The sequence below is a fragment of the Nycticebus coucang genome, chromosome 12 (assembly GCF_027406575.1).
Source record: "Nycticebus coucang isolate mNycCou1 chromosome 12, mNycCou1.pri, whole genome shotgun sequence".
In the NCBI taxonomy this organism is placed as follows: Eukaryota; Metazoa; Chordata; class Mammalia; order Primates; family Lorisidae; genus Nycticebus; species Nycticebus coucang.
The window spans coordinates 19421984-19433356 of NC_069791.1; the positions used below are offsets into that span (position 1 = coordinate 19421984).

At 41.5% G+C, this 11373-nt stretch overlaps 1 pseudogene; it reads right to left on the reverse strand.

Annotated features, from left to right (window-relative positions):
• Window positions 1-312: 312 nt before the first annotated feature.
• LOC128562547 (dnaJ homolog subfamily B member 6-like) lies at window positions 313-1486 on the reverse strand (annotated as a pseudogene).
• Between the last annotated feature and the right edge of the window lie 9887 nt (window positions 1487-11373).

Genomic DNA, 11373 nt, shown 5'->3' on the forward strand with positions numbered 1-11373 from the left:
TCCCTTTGCTTCTAAGAAGATGTTCTTCCCCTCAGTGGAGCATCTCGGGAGCTCAGTGGGACTGTGTGCACAACAGTTCCTGCATCGTCATCAGGACTGATACAACATTATCAATGTGTTGACACAACATTTTCAATGGGCTTTTTTTTTTTCCAGGAAAGAATGCACCAAAGACATTCTCATTCATTTTTTTAAAATCAAATGACAAAGACCCGTTATCCCAGCTTTACTCTTTAAACCTAAGCTTAACATTACATATTTAAACTGTCAAAACTTACTAAGATGCCAGCTTTCATGCACAGCTAGAAAAATCCTTAATTTATAGTAAACCAGAAATGTGTTACCATTAATGTGTTAATATCTTTCACTACTAAATACTGAAAAATACTGAAATTATTTCTGTAGAGGTTCATCCTGCAGAGTTAACTTCACAGCAGGCTGACGCTACTTGGCTCACGTTTCAGGCCCCGTGGAAAAGCAGGTCCTCTGTTCTACCACTACTGAGGATTCAGGACTCACCTGAACTACTTCGATAGAAAAGCAAAGTGCATACAGAAATTTACAACAATTTTAAAGACAAATAAATGGTCCTATTATGTGGTCTCAACAATAAATTCAAAAGTCTATGATACATATGGCCCCGATGAGCAGTTTATAAATACTCAGATTAGGTACAGTGACACTGAAAGTCAAGTTCATTTGAAATCTTCAAAAAAGTTACTGTTAATCCTTAAATGGTGCTTATTACAGTTAATATTTCTGTTAAATGCATGCATTGAGTCACTTGTTATCCAGGCACAGCTGCGCCTTACCGTTTATTGTCAGGGACTTGAGCTGGCCGTCTTCCTCAACTTCCACTCCTTCTGGAACTCTCTCCATGATTCTTTGTAGTGATCTTTCTGCCATTAACTATTTTTGTAGAAGTCAATATAGACTTGAAGTTGCCCATCCCACTACCGCCAAATGATGTGTCAGAGAATGAAGTGAGCCCCCAGTGATCCGGCAACCCGAATGAAGAAAATCCTGCAGGAAATCCCACAGAAGATCCTGTATTAAAAGAAGAAAATCCACGTCCAAAAGGTGGAAATCCACTGAAGCCAGAGAAAAATGACCCTGTTCCTCGTTTCTGCTTCCTCAGAGACCCCTCTGATTCCCAAGTCCTCAAATGGGGCTTCAAAGAAGTCAAATCTAAACGGGTCCTTTCCACCAAAAATTTCCCTGAAGACATCCTCTGGGTTATGGAATGTGAAGCCAAACTCAAACGGATTGTCCAAATGACTTCCCCTGCCTCCTCCATTTAATCCTTCTTTGCCATATTTGTCATGGATGTCCCTCTTTTTAGGATCTGACATCACCTCATACGCCTCAGCTACTTGTTTGAATTTTCTCTGCTGCTTCTTTATTCTCGGGGGTTTTATCTGGGTGCCACTTTAGTGCCAGCTGAAGCATGTCTCTGCACACCTAGAACTTCATAGTAATCCACCATTTTTAAATAATTGTTGGAACAGGTCCGAGGACACAGATGACGGGATGACCATTGGTGGGAAGGAGGGAGGGAGGGGGCAGTGGCCCGGGTCTCCTCGCCGCTCAGCTGCCACAGCTGCACTGGTGGTCTCACTGGGCTTTCTTTTATTGAGTATCTAGCAAAGATAGCCAACCAACAGGCCCTTGGTGCATTCCCTTTGTCATTATACTGAACGGTAGCTTTAACGCCTTGTGGGAAAATCCAATCCTCTTTTTAGAACAGGTAAGGAGAATTCAAGTCTTCTCAGCACTCACAGAGGGTGATAGGTCCCTTTATGTCCTATGAGTATTTATCTTAAGAGCTCTGTTTAGCCCCTGGCATGCTGTTGACTTTGTGGAAACAGTAAAAGTATGATTAATCACAATATGGTAAAATTGAGAATAGCATTGAAAACCTTTCACTTCCAGAACTTAGTGAACCTTTCTGAAGAAATCCATTATTGTCTAGCAATTTCATTATAAAAGTGCATTAGGGTTTAAAAATGTGAAGTGTCTGGGAAAAAGGGCTTATGTAACATTAGAAGCAAAAAGTTGATTGTAAAGTCATTTCTACGCTAAGATTGTAACTATATGAAAATTAGATAACATATTGATAGTAATTTGAAAGGAACAGCTCATTTTTACCATGGCAAGATTAGAGGCATTTTTCTTTCCTTTTTTTCTTGCTGGATTTCTGTTATTGTTGTTACAGCATTGTTTGTACAAAACTGTCAGGTAAACATACATTATTCCTAAAATATTGTGGAAAATCATAGTTTACTGATAGTGTAGGTATTAAAAATTATACTCTACCTTAAAATTGAATATGGAAAACATGGGGCTTTTCTGCCTTTTCTTTAATAACTACTACTTGTTCTACAAAATAAAATGGGGAACAACTTCTAGAATAGTTCTTAAAACTAGCAGAAATGAATTTCTTTTATCTCCTTTGGCACCACTGACAGCGGCCTCAAAAAAATTTATTTTCTTTAATGAGAAGGATGGAACAAAAATAACTTGTATTATTTTTTCTGATTATCTAGTAAGTCAGAGAACATCTTTGGTGAAAAAAAAAAAAAAACATACATTTAAGGAATCCTTAGTAGGGCTAGGCCATATTTGCCTGGTGACTACACGTGCTTGAAGACAGAATGCTGGCTGGGTGCTAACAGCCAGGTTTGAATCCCTAAATTATAGGTCTGCAAATTCAACTCAGAAAATAACCATATATTCCCCTGTCTCTTAGCCCTCTATTAATTCAGTGTTTCACCCCACAGGTACCTGTTATCCATAAACAATACTGAATATAGAATTAGGATAAATCTCACACTGAATAAGCATTTCTTTCTGTTGAGAAATTTCCATTTACTTTTAAAATCAAATGATTCCTGTCCTTAAGAAGTAGCTGCCTTTTTTGTAGAGTGCCATTAAGAGGTTAAGAAAATCTGTGGCCAGTTCAGACTTTATCTGCCTTAGAGTTTAGGTCCCTCCATGCAATTCAATCCAACACAAACGTTCCCAGCTGAGTGGCTTCCCAGAGCTCGTGGGTCAACAAGCTCTCCTAGGAGGCTGTGGAAACACCATACTGGCCCTTGGTTAGCACAGTGCATGCTGGACTTCTAAACAGGTCAGTCAGTTCCTGGCCTGCATGCTCTTAACCTTCCCCTTCACATGACTGGTTATATAGGGGGAGCGTTATCAGCTGCAAAAATAAATAAGTCCATGCTACAATAACAAGCAATCTTCTCAGCAGCAAATAAACTACCCAATATCGCTATATTGACTGCCCCACTAAAGAGATTGAAATTCATTCTAGGGGCAACGAGACCAATACGGGACCAATAGGGAATAACGTTTGGAAAGGACAGGGCTCATGGAGTCTGAGTTTAGGATGAGAACTAAACCTAGAGGTGGGGTGAATATAGATTGCAAAGGGCAGAGACTGTCTGGAATTGGAGAACTAACACAAGTGTGTTGGAATTGTTTAATTGACCTGAATCAAGGCAATGATGGTAGGAATGGAAATGGGGTATGCGACAGAGTTCATACGATACAACAGATGAGATGTCGATTAATGAAAGAAAGCACGGTGTAAAAACATAATTAAGAAGACGCTAAAGTTTCTAGCTTAGATTATTGAGTCCCAATGATGCCATTAAAGTAACCAAGGAACCAAAAGGAAAAGTTGGTTTGGGGAAGATAAAAATGAGTTGGGCTGGGATACAACAGTTGAAAGCATCTGCAGGGACATCCCTGGGGAACACCCCAGCAGACCATTAAGATATGCAAGGGCTAGAAAAGAGCATTTAACAGCACAGACTTTGAAATTAAATCCCAGTTCTGCCACTTAGATTGAGTGGTCTCGTATAAGATATTTAAACTTCTGAGCAGACTATTTTCTTTATCTGACAAATGAAGATAGTGATTATAAGGTTTTGTGGGTATTAAGACACATGTATATAAAGCATAGTGTCTGACCACACTAAATACTCAAAAGAAAATCATCTCCCACTGCACTACTATAATAATCACTTCCTGTTCTCCCTGTTTTATCCTTTGCCTCCCTCAGTGCAACTCTGCATGGCACTCTTGTTACTTGGAACTGTTGACAGGTCTCTCTGACCCATGGGCCATAAAATTCAGCATTCCTATTCTTTGAATGTGCCAATCTCATGCTAGCCTCTGGGCCTTTGCATTTGCTATTTCCTCTTCCCAGACTGCTCTTTCCCACATCTTTTCATCCTTCTGCTATTAGCCCACATGATACCATCGCATGGAAACCTTCTGATGATTCTTTCTTCACCCACCCCAGACACCCCCTGTTCTGTTACTCAATTTTTATTTATCCGCAGAACATTACTATTTGAAATGGAAAATTCAAACATGTCCTCATGACTTTGTCTGTTCCCTCTCTTCAAGAAGAATATCAGTTCTTTGACTGCACAGCTGTCTTATTTCCCACCTTATCCTCAGTGTCTGGGACATAGTAGGCTCCCATAGTTGGTGAATGAAGAAATGGATGGATGAATGAACATACCTCGAAGGATCGTGAATCCTTAAGGATAAAACGTGCATTTCATCTCTAGTGGGATGTAACGGTCTGACTCAGAAGCATAAGCCCTTGACCCTGGGTTACTGTATCCTGGATGCTTCACTGCTTAACCTCTCTGGCCCCCATTGTCCTTCTCCCTATAAAGAGCAAACAATTGCCACTCCTTTGACCAAGACGGATACAGCAAAGAATAAGCTACATGAAATCTGGCAAGTGCCTGGAGTTTTACAAGAGGAAGACATTCTATTTAAACTGTTCAACCCATCATAGAGATGACAGGCACAGGCCAAAATGACATAATTGAAATCTCCAAAGTCACATCAAATCACTGTATTATAAATGCTCAAAAGGTCCTGAAACAATATCCAAGCGTCCTCAAACTTTTTAAACAGGGGGCCAATTCACTGTCCCTCAGACCATTGGAGGGCCAGACTATACTTAAAAAAAAAAAAAACTATGAACAAATTCCTCTGCACACTGCACATATCTTATTTTGAAGTAAAAAAAAACAATCACACCGCCTCATGTGGCCCAAGGGCCTGGCCGTAGTTTGGGGATCCCTGCTAGTCTATCAGAATTTCCACTGAGCTACAATGATAATGTAAATCCCAGGATCACAATTCACTGTGGTAGTTTCTGAAACACCATGAAAAATAAGGCCACTCCCCAAATGGATTAGTAATCACAAAGAAAATGCAAAACCCGCCCCACCAGGCATGCGCAACAGCTCAACTCCCAGACTCCTGACTTTCCTCTCTTTGTGAATGCCATCAATCCACATACCCCAGGCACACAGGAGCCCACTGCTGGAGCCCCGTCAGCACCTCCGAGGAGCCTTACTCTCAGACTCCAAACAAATGGAAGAAAATAGCTTTGTCTTAGAGCTCCAGTGGCGCAATCGGTTAGCGCGCGGTACTTATACAGCAGTACATGCCGAAAATAGCTTTGTCTTGAGCTCCCCTGCAGGCCCAAGAAATGGAAGCTGGATAGTGGCTCAGCTCAGGATGACTGATGAACAACGTGCCTCTCTGGCTACTCACCTTCTGTGAAGTCTTTGGTAGGACAAAGAAATCTAGAAAGATCATCATATCTGGCATAGGGATTTAAAACATGGACTTTTCATATGGATGGTCCCAGGTCATTCTGACTTTATCACTGACCCGTTGTGTAACTTTAGGCAAGTCATTCTAAACCAGAATTTTTCTACCTTTTTTAATCTGTTGGCACTCTTGAATCTGTAGTTAAACTTCAGCAGCACACTTAAATTATGTTGATCATTAAAAAACAGTGGGAAAAAAGAATATACTTACTGTGCTTTGAACTTCTTTTGAAAATAATTTAATTGATGAACTTTAAATTTTTTCACTGCACACGGCACACCAGTAGGGTTGCCGTGCAGGGATTGAAAAATCACTGTTCTAAACTCTCAGAGGCTTCGCTTTTCATTTCTAATGTGAGGAAAATATTCCTTACTTTTAGTAGATTATTGTAAGGATAAAAGGAAATTTAGAGTAAAATACTAAGCATGCTACATGCTCATGCTAGCTAATTATATGAATCAATACCTAATAATTCACTGCCAATAGTAATATCTGAATCCAAGTTATTTCTTTTTAACCCATCCAGAAAAATATTGATTGGTCATCTGCTTGACGTCAGGCATTGTGGTAGACACTGGGGATCTCTGGGGCCGCTGTGGTTGCTGGGCGCCGCATGCAGGAAACAGCCAGTATACGGATTGAAGTGAAGCTTGCAAGAGGTGAGGCTCCCCATCAGTGTAGGAGAGTCCCCAGTAACCCCCACTGTGGCCTTTTATTGAAACAATGTACAACAGGTGTGGGGGCCCCAACTACAAGGACTATGTGCTTAAGGATCACTACGTGCTCTTTCCCCCGCGGGTTTGACTCCCACCCTGATGCACCACAAATGTTCAAGGTCCGCCACCTGCTTGCTAAGGAGCAACCGATCTTACCTGGTTAGAGCTCTCAGTTGCTTGAGGGTTTGTCTCAAGGCTGCAAAACATCTCCATGCCAGCCAGGACATTTTCCTGCTCTCAGAGCCTCCCTCAAAAACCAGTGATCATTCCTATAAGCATGGTGTGCAGTCTCCTACAGGGGATGCAACAATGAACCTGGTAGATCAGTCCCTATCCCCATGCAATCAACAGACTTGTAAACAGGCAATTACTGTGCGGGGCGGTAAATGCTACCATGGGGAGAACTTAAGAGTGTACTGAAAGCACCTGGAAGGAACAGCAAGCGTGGCTTAGGGAGGCAGGAAGGCTTCTTGGAGGAAGCAAAGCTTAAACTGTGCACCAAGGATGTCATCTAAAGGTTGAGGAGGATGGAGCAAAGAAAATCCTATTTGCAGAGACCCAAAGAATAGAGAGCAAGGCATTCTCTCTATTCTTTTCTGCAGAAAACAGGTTTGAGCAAGGCACACAAGGCTGGCAAGAAGCATCCTTGTAAGTCCTTGTTCAGGAGTTTGTACTCTAATCTAAAAGCCATTGGGAAGAACATGGTAAGATTTCAGCCAAAGCATGGCTTGGTTGTACATAGGTCAGTACAAAAGTGTTGAGACAGACTGTGCTATGGTCCATTATTTCACTTCCAAGAAACACAGTCAACACCACCCTTTCTGATTCACCATGCAAGTTTCACCTTGCTTGACTTACTGGTTTTGCTGGGAGGGCTTCATTCGTTTCCATCTGCACAATTTTGTTTCTTTGTAGCTTCACAGTTTACAGCAACCTCAAACTCTTGGACTCAAGCAATTCTTTAGCCTCAGCCTTCCAAGTAGCTGGGACTACTGGCACCTGCCGCAACACCCAGCTATTTTGTTTTTGCAGCTGTCATTGTTGTTTAATAGGCCCAGGCTAGGTTCAAACCCACCAGCCTCGGTGCCCGTGGCCAGTGCCATAACCACTGTGCTATGGGTGCTGAGCCAAATTTTATGTTTCTTGATGTTTGTGTATCTCAAAACTTTTGTAATGACCCACATATTTATGTTTTAGAATAATCACGCTGGTTGCAATGTGAAAAATAGATTAAGCAAAGAAACTATTATGAGTCTATAAATTAGGGAAATATCCCACAAGGATGTAGACTAGGGGATGTATTCTAGAGATGTCTAGAAGAGATAATGGTTGGACTTGGCAATTGATAAGAAGGTAGAATGAGGGAGAGGAAGGGGAGGAAGATTGAAAACCCGCTAAATATAGTACAATTTGCTGAGATAGGAAGCACGGGGAAGGTATAGCATAAGCTGAGTTTGAAATACTTATAGGGCTATCAGGTAGAAATATTCAGCAATTAGGTAATTAATCAGGCCCAAATCTTTTCCCTGTCATCATGATCCTCATCACACTTACTAACTGCCATAAGGATTCAGCCACACGGGATTTGTGTTCCTCAAATGCACCAAGTTAATTTCTTTCTCTGGGCCTTTGCATCAGCTGTTCCTTGTACTAGGAATCTTCTTCCCTGAGATAGTCAAATGCCTGGCTTCTTGTCATTCAAAAGTCAGTGTAGACATCACCTCCACAGAAATCTCTTCTTTGACCATTCAACCCAAACTTTTCCCAAAGATACTTCAATCACCCCATTCCATTTAGCACGGTCATTGTCCTTATCGCTATCAGAAATTATCTTATTCTTCTATTCATTTACCTTTTTCTTGTCACCCACACATTAGATTTCCACTGCCCTATACTGTAGTCACCAGCTACACATGGCTTTGCACATTGAGACTACTTAGAATTAAAATTTAGTTCTCAGGGTCACTAGCCACATCTCAAGGCCTTAGTCATATATGGCTAGTGGCTGCCATAATGGACCGCACAGATATAAAACATTTCTATCATTGCAGAGAGTTCTATTCGGGCAGCCCTAGAAAGAATGCTCCTATGTGAGAAATTTCTATATTCCTGGAGTTTATAAAAATATTTTCCAAACTGTAGGCATGGCCCATCTTAGATTGAGAAATTTAATGAATTGTAATCAATATTAGTTTTAAGGAAATAAAAGAGAAAATAACAAAGCATATTACATTAAACATATCACAGTAAGTTTGTCTTAATGAAAATTTATGTACATGTGTGTCCTGGGTGACATCATAAATTGTATCACCCAGGACATCCTCGCTAGGACTGTATCGCTATTATTGCATGGCACAGTTTTTTTTAAGCATATACATAATACCTGTATAATAATATCGTATGGGTGAAAATGTTTTTGTTGAATCAATAAATAAATGAAGTGTTTTTACAAAACTTATCTGTTTTAGAGAAATTTACTCCCAACTATCTTGTGAGGTGGGAACTATTATACCCATTTTGAAGATGAGAAAAGTAAAACTGAGACTAAGAGAGCGAAGTGGCAGGAATGGAAAGTAAGAGTTGGGTGTTGTTGACTCCAAATACGGTATTAAGTAACTCTGGCTCAAGAGTGTCAGAAGAGACCGGAAGCTCAGAGGGAACCCCAAGGAAACCCACAATTGGACGATGGGCAGAGGAAGGGTTTCAGAGGAGAGGGGCAGCCAGAGAGGACCCACGGAAAGGAGGGAGAGTGTGTTGGGAAGGGGGGATGGTCAGCACTGTGAAATGGCCCAAACTCCAAGGAAAAGAGACTGAAAAATTCAATAAGTTCAGCACTGGGGAGAGTGTTAAGGACTTTGGCAAAAATTGTTTCAGTGACACTGAAGGCCAAGGGCAGGCTGAGGGAGGAGGCTGTGGATGAGCGAAAGGAGGGGCAGTCAAAGCACAGTTTCCGTGTGTTTACTTTTAAAATGGGATAATTGTGTATCGACGAGCAACGAAAGAGTGACAGAGAGAAAGAGCACAGTTAGAAGAGCAGAGTTCCTGAGAAGACGGAAGGTGAGGAACTCCAGGTAAGCCAAGGGCAACTAGTGGCCTTGGATAGAGGAAAGAACGTTCTTCCATGTGTAACGATAAGGAAAGGGAGGAAAGAGAAAAGCACAGAGACAAACTGCAAGGCTGCAGGATGAGACGCTGCAGGAGCTCCTCTCCAACCGCCTCGTCTGTGCTGTGAATGACCGGAGGGCAGGAAAGGTGCGGAATCGCCTCCGCTTCTGAAAAATAAACAAGACTTTGTTTACATTCAGATGGGCATAAACCCTCGAAGCCTGTTCATAGTTCTCCTAAATCAGCCAACATGTCCCCCCTTCACAGGGCACTGAAGGAATAGAAATATAAAATACTGACAGACACATCCCCCATCCCACTCCCATCAGGAAACAGTGGAAGGGACAGCTGCCAGGGACTCCAGATTAAGGGACAGTACAGGGAGTCCAGTCGAAGATGGAGCCCATGAACTTTAGTGACACCAGCAGCTACATCCTGGAAATAACTGGAAAATCTTACTCTAATTGAGCTGTTTAACACATCAGGCCTTTTGTAATAAGAACCTGACCTCTTCCCTCCTGTGAACACTTAAAACCTCAAAGAAATAAACATCCAGCAGAGAGGAAAAGAAAAATGTAATAAACATAGCTATTTTTGTGGGACTTTTTAGACCCTCAAGTCATAAAAGCTAAACCAAGGTTGTACCCTTTTTACCCCTTCTTTGAGCCTTATGCATTCATTGAATGTCCCCAATATTGCATGATAGGTGCATAAGATGGTGTTCATATTACAAGGTTTATTCAAAGTTGGATAAACATAAGCTCTCAAAAACCTATTTGGAGTTGTCCTACATCAAAAAAAAAAAAATTTTTTTTTTGAGACAGATTCTCACTATGTCCCCCTCAGTAGAGTGCTGTGGCGTCACAGCTCACAGCAATCTCAAACTCTTGGGCTTAAGCAATTCTCTTGCCTCAGCCTTCCAAGTAGCTGGAACTACAGGAGCCCACAATGCCTGGCTATTTTTTTGTTGTTGCTATTTTTTGCAGTTGTCATTGTTGTTTAGCTGGCCCAGGACACGTTCGAACCTGCCAGCCGTGATATATGTGGCCGGCACCCTACCCACTGAGCTACAGGTGTCACCCCCAAATTTTTACATCAAATTTTTCAAGTGCCCTCCATCATTGTGTAGTGATGTAACAGTACATCACTGTGTAGTGATGTTACAGTGATGTAACAGTACATCACTGTGTAGTGATGTTACAGTGATGTATCAAAATATTAAAATGAATTCCATTCCCAGTGCTAACAATTTCTTGCTGTTTCCCATTTCCTGAAAGGCTCGACTGTTCTCCCCCACAAGTACCCTCACAGCCTCTCACCCCCACTCCCTTCCAGTGAGTCAATGTTCTCCTCTTTCCATACGGCTTCTCACATCTCCTCTGCAGAGCCCCCAGTGCCTTTTTTGCAGACACAATGGCAGTGGAATTGCCACCTAGTGCCCTCCAGTGCCCAGCCTAACTCCGCAAGGCAGCATCACATCTTTCTCTGCTCTGCAACCACACCTGCCTGAATCAGGGCTGACCAAACAGAGCTCGAGAGTGTGGAAGTCCCCCACAGCCAGCTAGAGGGAAAGTCACCTCTCTGTCTCATGCCATGCACCCCCCCACAAAAGTCCAGATATATCAAGATTTAAAAAGAACAAAAAACCATTGAATAACCAGGAAGAAAAAAATTATGGGAGGATTTTTTAATAATCTTGAAGTAGAAAAAGCCTTTCTAAACTTTTCTATAAAACTCAGAAGCTATAAAAGCAAAGATTGAATGGCTTCAACTACATAAAAATTAAAAGTTTCAGTATATCTCAAAACACCACAGGCAAGATAAAAAATAATTGTATTTTACATAGCAGTCTAATGTCAAATTTCCTCACTAAATAAAGAGCTCTTAAAAAGCAATA